Here is a 10,548-nt window from a genome sequence, read left to right on the forward strand (position 1 = left end):
CTGGACCAATGAGCAGCATCACAATAAATGGAGAGAAGATTGAGGTTGTCAAGGAATTCACGTTGCTTGGTTCTACAATCGATGCCAATGGAAGCAGCAATCACGACTTTAGACAATGTGTAGCAATGGGAAAGTCAACCACGAAGGAACTGTTTCAAATGCTGAGGAGCAAGGATGTCTCCTTGAGGACTAAGGTGCGCCTGACACAAACCATGATATTTCCAATCACCTCATATGTATGTGAGAGCTGGACAATGAATAAGGAAGACCTAAGAAGAATTGATGCTTTTGAGTTGTGGTGCTGGCGAAGAATGCTGAAAGTACTATGGACTTTTAAAAGAACTAACAGATTTGTCCTGGAGGAAGTGCACCCAAAATGTTCCTTGGAAGTGAGAATGGCCAGATTTCACCTCCCCTACTTCGATCATGTGGTCAGAAGGGACCATTCCCTGGAGAAGGAGTATAGCAGGCATCATGGAGCTGGTGCAGGATCAGGCAGTGTTTCGTTCTGCTGTGCAAGGGGTCTCTATGAGTTGGAAACAGCTAGACGACACCTAACAACAACGTGACAAGTATATGTCAGCTAGCATTGTCTTAAACTAACATTACTTTGCCAGAATTTTCCAAACAGTTTAACAGTTTGACAGCTGTTGCTTTTCATAAAAATGAAAGATTATATACATTATTCAGCTGACTGTGGTTCAGAAATAAAAAGAAAAGGTAAACTTTCCAGTGACCTAGTGGTTTTATTTTCAGTGTGCTGATAAAGGGTAAAACAATCAAAGTGGAACTAAACAGGAAGAACGTGGTACCTTGGGTGATTTTCTGAGTTTATTTAGCAATCATTTTTTAATACTTGTATTTTATTACTTGAAATCAATTTCTTTTTGGATAGAAATTAATTTCTCTACACTCATTTTTCACAAACACACCCACACACACATGTTTCTTTTCCCACTGAAGCTTGCCAATAATCTTGTTCTCTGCTCATGCTAAATACTCATACTCTTTCAAGAATAGGGTTTAAGGCATTTCTGTTATTATGGTTCTTGGTGGAAATGGAGAGCTGTGCTGAATTATGGAAATAATTAAGCTAATTATGATGGAAGAACAAAATTATTTTATAACAGAATAGAAAATTCTACAAGTTTAACTTACACGGAAACAGAACGTTACTACTTAGAAAACTGTTTAAGTGTTGCTTCGGGATTTGGGGAAAAGTAGCAAAGTGTCCATTTTGACTGGACGGATAGTCTCCATCAGGTTGACGTTTTATGGCTCACACATAAAGATTGCACTCTCATCACTGGACAGATGCTAAATGCTCACATAAAGAGAGCGAGTATCTGTTCTGAGAAGCAATATGGTCTATCTGCATTCATATATAGAAGTTCAACATGGAACACTCATAAATACTAAGAATTCATCTTGAAATGGTAATCTATAAGATATAGAGCAAGGCTGAAAAGCTTTTCAAAGGCAGAAGAAAGGAGGTGTACAGATGGAGAAAGTTCATTACACATTTTTATCAAGTTATAAAGAGTCTTGTTTAGAGATTATTAAATCAGGTGAGTACCTACTCTATACTGGTTTATAAAATGGACTAGACTTTTGTTATCATTGAATCAATAATGAAAATCATAAATTTGGAAAATTGTCACAAGTATGGTAAGTAGTACTTCGATATTCTAATGGGTTATCTATGCAGAAATGTAAGTGAGGATGACTTGAAGGACTTACTGATGAAGATTAAAGAATACAGCCTGCAGCATGGATTACATCTCAATATAAAGAAAACAAAAATCCTCAAAACTGGTCCTATAAGCAACATTACAATAAATGGAGAAAAGATTGAAATTGTCAAAGACTTCACATTACTTGGTTCTACAATTGACGTCAATGGAAGCAGCAGTCAGGACATCAGACGATGTATAGCACTGGGCACATCAGCTGTAAAGGACCTCTTTCAAGTGCTGAAGAGCAAAAATGTCTCCTTGAGGACTAAGTTGCACTTGACACAAACCATGGTATTTTCAATCACCTCATATGCATGTGAGGAGAGCTGGACAATGAATAAGGAAGACTGAAGAAGAATTGATGATTTTGAGCTGTGATGTTGGCAAAGAATGCTGGAAGTACCATGGACTGCTAAAAGAACAGTTCTGTCCTGGAGGAAGTGCAGCCAGAATGCTCCTTGGAGGTGAGAGTGGCCAGGCTTTGTCTCACATACTTTGGTCATATTGTCAGAAGGGACCATTCTCTGGAGAAGTATGTGATGCTTGGTAGGGTGGAGGGTTGATGAAAGAGGGAAAGGCCTTCAGCGAGTTGGAATGACACAGTGGCAGTGGCGATGGGCTCAAAAGTGTAGCAAGAATCATGGAGCTGGCTCAGGACCAAGTGGTGTTTTGTTCTGCTGTGCATAGGGTCGCTATGAGTAGGAGACGACTCGACCGCACCTAACAACCACAACAACAACAACATAAATATATATACATATATATAATTTCTCACCTTGACCTCTCTATTTCAGATGTGTTGACACAATAGTTGTCTCTGTTATTTCTAATATCTACATCTGTCCCAATAATAAAGGAATAAGAAAGCTGGCTTCCTGATATAACAGTTTTTTCTTTAAGGTTCTTATTTTGGGTTCTGGTGTCTGACTTCTAACTCTTTTTCTTACTGAGGCATTAGGCTTCTTGCTGGGAGCTCTGGTGGTATAGTGCCTAAGGCATTTGACTGCTAACCTGAAGGCTGGTGGTTCAAACCCACTAGCCACTCCTCGGAAGGAAGATTGGGCAATCTACTTCTGTAGAAATATTGTCACAGAAACCCAAGGGGGGGTCACAATAAGTCAAATCAACTTGACAGCAGTGACTTTGGTTTGATTTTAGGCTTCTTGCCATTTTAAGGCCCTCATTATTGATGTTAATTCTCACACCAGGCTACATTTGTGTACTTTCTGCATGTATATTGAGTTTGGCTCACTTCTTGAATTTTTTTTTCAGCCTTACCTTCTCTTAGCAAATTTTATGTTTCAGTGACCTTAAAAGAAATTTCTTTATGTAAAAATATTACAATGAAAATTAATTGGGCACCTTCTTGTTCTTAACTGTTTATAAGAAGCTAGAGTAAATACTTGGTGTGATGGGTAGAATAATGTCTCACCAAAGACATTCACAGCCTAATTTCGGGAATATGAATATATTATTTTATATAATATAAGCAACTTTAGAGATACAATTTAGTTAAGCATCTGGAGATGGAGAAAATATTCTGAATTATCTGAATAGGCTCTAAGTGTAATCATAAGTAGTCTTAAAAGACAGAGGCAGGATAGTTGACTACAGTAAAGGAACAGGTATTATGAGCACAAAAGCAGATATTGGAGTGATGCAGCCAGGAACCAAGGAATGCTGGCAGACTCTGTATTGGATTCTCTCCTGAAGTAAGAAATGGATCCTACCCTGAAGTCTCCAGAAGGAAACAGCCCTACTGATGCCTGGATTTTAAACTTATTTTAGATTTCTGACCTTCAGTACTGTAGGGGAATAACTTTTTTGTTGTTTTTAGTTATTAAATTTAGGGTACAGGAAACTAATATAGAGTTTGGTACCTAAAAGTGGAATGCTTGCTTAACAGGAACTTAAAAATGTGGAAACAAAAACCCAATGGCATCGAATCCATTCTGACTGTGGCCTATAGAATAGAGTAGAACTGCCTTCTGGAGTGTCCAAGGCTGCATTGCAAATCTTTATGGAAGCCTACTGCATCATCTCTTGTACCCATTCCAAAGAAAGGTGATCCCTTCGAATGTGGAAATTATCAAACAATATCATTAATATCGCATGCAAGTAAGATCTTACTGAAAATAATTCAAAAATGGTTGCTGTAGTATATTGGTAGAGAACTTCTAGACAGAAGAAGACATGGAACAAGGGATATATCATAGCTTCTGTCAGATGGATCTTGGCTCAAGGCAAAGAATACCAGAAAGAGGTTTACTTGTGCTTTATTGACTGTGCAAAGGCATTTGATTGTATGGATCATGACAAATTATGGGTAACATTGAGAAGAATGGGAATTCCCAAACACTTGATTGTACTCATGAGGAACCTGTACCTTGACCAGGAGGCTGTCATTCGAACAGAACAAGGGGACACTGCATGGTTTAAAATCGGGAAGGGAGTGCATCAGGGTTGTATCCTTTTCACACATTTATTAAATCTATATGCTGAGCAAATAATCTGAGAAGCTGGACTATATGAAGAAAAATATGGCATCAGGATTGGAGGAAGAATCATTAACAACTTGAGATACAAAGCTGATGATACAACTGTGCTTGCTGAATGTGATGATGACTTGAGGCACTTACTGATGAAGACTGAGGAACACAGTCTGAGTATGGATTACATCTCAATATAAAGAAGACAAAAATCCTCACAGCTGGACCAATAAGCAGCATCACGATAAGTGGAGAAAAGATTGAGGTTGTCAAGGAATTCACATTGCTTGATTCTACAATTGAGGCCAATAGAAGCAGCAGTCAGGACATTAGACAACTTGTAGCACTGGGCAGGTCGGCTGTGAAGGAACTCTTTCAAGTGCTGAGGAGCAAGGATGTTCCCTTGAGGACTAAGGTGTGTCTGACACAGGCCATGATATTTCCATTTGCCTCGTATGCATGTGAGAGCTGGACAGTGAATAAGGAAGACCAAAGAAGAGATGATGCTTTTGAGTTGTGGTGCTGGCGAAGAATGCTGAAGGTACCATGGACTGCTAAAAGAACGAACAGATCTGTCCTGGAGGAAGTGCAGCCGAGATGCTCCTTGGAAGCAAGGATGGCCAGACTTCGTCTCAACTACTTTGGTCATGTTGTCAGAGGGGACCATTCCCTGGAGAAGGATGTCACGTTTGGTAAGGTGGAGGGTCGCCGAAAGAGGGGAAGGCCTTCAACGAGATGGATTGACACAGTGGCTGCGACAATGGGCTCAAGTATAGCAAGGATCACGGAGCTGGTGGGAGATCGGGTGGGGTTTCATTCTGCTGTGCATGGGGTCGCTATGAGTTGGAAGCAACTCGACAGCACCTAACAACAACAACAACTGCATCATCTTTCTCCTGCTGAGTGGCTGGTGGGCTAGAACCAACAACCTTTTTGTTAGCAGCCAGATGCATTAACCACTATGCCACCACAGCCCCTTTAAAAATGTGGAAGTAGCTTTGAAATTGGAAACAGGTTGCAAAAATTATGAGAAGCATGATAGACAAAGCTTAAATCTCTTTGAATAAACTGTTAGTAGAAATAAGAATATTAAACAGGCTGCTAGTGAGGGCTCAGAAGAAATGACTAACATATTATTGGAAATTAGAGGAAAAGGAAAACTTTACATATAAGGGCATAATGTGTTCTAAAATGATTAGGACAACAGTATTTATAAGCAATGGACTTGGATGTTTACTTGAAGAGAATTCCAAGGAGTTGAAGGTGTGTCCTGATTTCTTCTTGCTACTAATAATAAATTGCTAGAGGAAAGAGATAAATTGAAAGAAACACTGTTAAGTAAGAAAACCACCCAACTAAAACAAACTAACAAACAATAGCACAGTTCCCAAACTACCCAGATTGCAAAAGATGCTAAAATTAGGGTATTTACTGTCAGGGAAGTGGCAGTGAAGATGGAGAAAGAAGGCCAAAGATGTGACTAGAAAACATGTTGCAGTTTTTTTGAAATAGTATTTTATTGAGTTTTTTGGTGAAAGTAACCATTGTGAAAAATCAGCTATGAACGTAGGTGTGCCTGTCTCTGTTCATGTCATTATTTTTAGATCTCTAGAATATACACCTACCAGGAGTTCTGGTGGTGCAGTAATTAAGGCATTTGGTTGCTAACCAGAAGGTCAGCAGTTCAAACTCACCAGCTGCTCCATGGGAGGAAGATGAGGCAATTTACTCCTTGTAAAGATATACAAACTTGGAAACATTATGGGTTGCTATGAGTCAGAATCAACTCAATGGCACTAGGTGGTGGATGGAGAACATATACCTACGAGTGGGATTCCTCACTGATGGCATAATGCATAAGGCAATTGACTGCTAACCAGAAAGATTGCAGTTCAAACCCATCAGCAATGCATCAGAAGGAAGACTGGGCAATCTACCATAGAGACACTGCCTCGGAAACCCAAGGATGGGTACTATGGGTCAGAATTGACTCAACGGTGGTGAGGTTATTATTTTTTTATTATTATTTTATTTTTCAATGGTAGTTCTATTACTAGTATTTTGAGAAAGCACCATTCTGTTTTCAACAGTGGTTGAACCATTATGGATAAGGGTTCCAATATTCCCACATTTTAGACAATATTTGTTGTTATATGTATTATTTTTTTTTCTTTCCAAATCACCCTTTTATTGTATATTGCTTTCCACTTCACCAAAGATAATATGTGTGTACCCTCTAGTTAGTGGTTTAACTTCCTTTCCCTTCTCACCCCAGGTAACCATCAAAGAATATTTCTTTTTGTGTTAAAAACTGTTCTTGAGTTTTTGGAATAGTAGTCTCGTAATATTTTGATCGAGTAATTTCACTCAGCATAATATGCACTAGGTTCTTTCATGTTAGGAGACGTTTTACAGATTCATCATTGTTCTTTAACATTGCATAGTATTCCATTGCATGTATGTACTATAGTTTGTTTATCCATACATTGGTTGATGGGCATTTAGGTTGCTTCCATCTTTTTGCTATTGTCTATAGTGCCATGATGAAAAAGGGTGTGCATATATCTGTTTGTGTCACAGCTCTTTTTTCTCTATGATGTATCCCTCGTTGTGAGATTGGTGGATCATACAGTATTTCTATTTTTAGGTTTTTAAGGAAGCACCATACCATTTTCCACAGTGATTGCATCCTGTTATATAGTCCCACCAGCGGTGTATGAGAGCTCCGGTCTCCCTACACCCTCAACAGCATTTCTCTTTCTCTCTTTTTACTTAATTTGCTACTAGTTCTGAGGAGAGATAATATCTCATTATTGTTTTTTTTTTTTTTGAGTCGGGTCCAACTTGACAGCACATAACAACAACAAAAAAACCAATGGCTAATTATTGCAAACATTTCTTTGTTGGCTGTTTGTTGGCTGCCTGAATGTCTGCTTTGGTGAAGTTCATGTCCTCTGACCATTTAATTGGATTATTTATTTTTGTTGCTGAAGTGAAATTTTATAAAATTTTCTATAAATCTTAGCAATAAATTCCTTGTCAGATATGTCATTGCCTAATATTTTCCCCAGTCTGTAGGTTCTCTTCTTACTCTTTTGGAGAACTCTTTCAATTCACATAACTGTATAATTTTTAGCAGGTCTGTCTTCTGTTTTGGTTTCTAATGTTTGCGTGTTTCTATTTATGTTTGATAGTATATTAATGACATTTATTAGGACACATAAGTATTTTCTTTTTGCTTTAATGTTGTTCATAGTTTTAGATTTTGCATTCAGGTCTCTGATCCAATCTGAGTTCTGTTTTTCTGCATAGTATGAGATCTGTTTCATTTTTCTGCAAATGGATATCCAGTTTTGCCAGCACCATATGTTAAAGAGAGTATCTCTTCCCCCGTTTAATGAGGTTTGACCCTTTGTCAAAGATCATTTCTCCATGTTGTTGTTATGTTGTTTATTGTTGTTGTTGTTAGGTGATGTAAAGTCTTAGCGACACTGTACAAAAGAATGAAACACTGCCTGATCTTGCACCATTCTCACAATCATTGCTATGCTTGAACCCATCATTGCAGCCACTGTGTTAATCCATCTAATTGATCCCTTTATCATTGACCCTCCACTTTACCAAGAATGATATTTTCTCCAGAGATTGGTCTTGTCTGACAACATGACCAAAGTAAGAGAGACAAAGTCTGGCTATTCTCTCTGCTAAAGAGCATTCTGGCTGCACATCCTCCAACACAGATTTTTTCACTTTCTGGCAGTCCATGAGATATTAAGTATTCTTCACCAACACCACAATTCAAATACACAAATTCTTCTTTGGTCTTCCTTATTCATTGTTCAGCTTTCACATTAATAAGAGACAACTAAATATACTATGGCTTGGGTCAGGTGCATTATAATCTTCAAAGTGATATATTTGCTCTTAACAACTTTAAAGAGGTCTTTTGTAGCATATTTGCCCTATGCAACATGTTGCTTGATTTCTTGACTGCTGCTTCCATGGACTTTGATTGTGGAGCTAAGTAAAATGAAATCCTTGACAACTTCTCTTTTCTCTGTTTATGATGATGTTGTTTATTGGGCAAGTTATGAAGATCTTTGCTTTCTTTATGTTGAGGTGTAGTATATACTGGAGGCTTTAATCTTTGATCTTCATCAGTAAGTTCTTTGAAACTTCTTCATTTTCACCAAGCTAGTTGTGTCACCAGCATATTGCAGGCTGTTAATGAGTCTTCTTCCTATCCTGATGTCATTTTTTCCATACGTGGATGAATTTATTTCTGGGTTCTCAATTCTGTACCTTTAATGTAGTTTTGATTGGTGGTTCAAACCCACCAGCCACTCCATGGAAGCAAGACTGGGCAATTGACTTCTGTAAAGATTTGCCACTTCCAAAACCAATGGGGGTTGTTGTGAGTTGAAATTGAATCAATGACAGTGGGTTTGGTTTTTTTTGGTTTGGAATGATTAATGATGTAAAGATTTCATTTTACTTGGATCCACAATCAATGCCCAAGGAAGTAGTAGTCAAGAAATCAAGCAACATATTGCACTGGGAAAATATGCTGCAAATGACCTCTTTAAAGTGTTTAAGAGCAAAGATGTTACTTTGAAGGGTAAGGTGTGCCTGGCCCACACCATGGTATTTTCAGTAGCTTCATAGGTATGGGAGAGCTGAACAATGAATAAGGAAGACCACAGAAGAACTGATGATTTTGAATTGTGGTGTTGGTGAAGAATATTGAATATACCATGGACTACTAGAAGGATGAACAAATTTCTTTCTTCATATACTCCATCTTTCTGGATTATTTGTTCAGTATATAGATTGAATAAGTAAGATGAAAGGATACAACCCTGCTATACACCTTTCTCAGTTTTGTGCCATTTGTGGATTCCCAAAAACCTTATGAATCTCTAGTGTATGTCTCAAGGATTCACTCCACTAAACAAGAACTTCCTCCACAGATCTTTCCCAGTCAATCAGAATGTTCTTTAGAATCGAGACTGGGCAGGGCAGACTTCGTCTCTCATGCAAGAATGGCCAGACTTCGTTTCTCATACTTTGGCCATGTTTGTCAAAATGGACCATTTCCTAGAGAAGGATTTCATGCTAGGTAAAGTAGAGGGTCAATAACAAAGGAGATGACTCTCAATGAGATAGATTGACACAGTGACTGCAAAGATGGGCTCAAGCATAGCAATGGTTGCAAGGATTGCTCAGGACTGGGCAATGTTTCATTCTGTTGTAAACAGGGTGGTTATGAGGCAGAACCAACTCAACAGCACCTAACAACAGCAAATGACTAATGATCGCTAACATATTTTCATGTTTGTTGGCTTCTTGGATGTCCTCTTTGGTGAAAGTTATATTCCTGTCCTGTGCTCATTTTGTGTTGGGGTATTTGTCTTTTTGTTGTGGAATTTTTGCAGTTTTCTACAGATTTAAGAGGTTACAACCTTATCAGATAAGTCATTTTCAAAGATTTGTTCAAAGATTGTCTATTGTCTTTTTTAATAAAGTCTTCTGATAAGCATAAATTTTTCATTTTTATGGGGTCCCATTTATCCATTTTGTATTCTTCTATCCAAGCATTTGTTACGTTTTTTTCCTATGTTTATAAAAGATTAGGTGCTATAGTATTCTTCCAGGAATTTTATGGCTTTGGGTTTAACACTTAGGTCCTTCATCCATTTTGAGTTAGTTTTCTTTATGGTGTAAGGTATATAAGTTCTTGTTTCATTTTCCTGCAGGTGAACATCAGTTTTACCAGCACTCTTTATTAAAGAGACTGTTTCTGCCCTACTGTAATGACTTTGATTCCTTGTTGAAAATCTGTTCTCCATATGGCTTCATTTAATTCTGAATTCTCAATTCTATCCTCTGTCCATGTGTCTATCATTGAACAAAATACCAAACTATTTTGATTACAGTGACTCTGTAGTATGTTTTGATATTGGGCAGCATGAAGACTCTTTCTTATTGAATACACTTGGTATGTTGTATTGCATTTTTATCTTACAATTTTCAGAATTCTGTCCCTGTATTTTGTTTTCAAAAATTTTATTTGGAAATGGTAGAGTTAGGAGTCATGGTGGTGCAGTGGTCAAGATCTTGGCTACTGAGAGGTTGAACGTTAGAACCCACTAGCTGTTCCATGGGAGAAAGGTATGGTATCCTGCTTCTTTAAGATTTGTAGCCCTGGGAACTTTCCAGGGTTAGTTCCAGTCTATCCTTTAGGGTTGCTATGACTTGGAATCAAATTGACAGGACTAGGTTTCTTTTTTTCTTCTTCTTTTTCTTTTTAAGTTAAGTTGATT

Source organism: Orycteropus afer, unplaced genomic scaffold (genome assembly GCF_000298275.1).
Source record: "Orycteropus afer afer isolate SDZICR_OR568_19922 unplaced genomic scaffold, OryAfe1.0 scaffold00086, whole genome shotgun sequence".
Taxonomy (NCBI): domain Eukaryota; kingdom Metazoa; phylum Chordata; class Mammalia; order Tubulidentata; family Orycteropodidae; genus Orycteropus; species Orycteropus afer.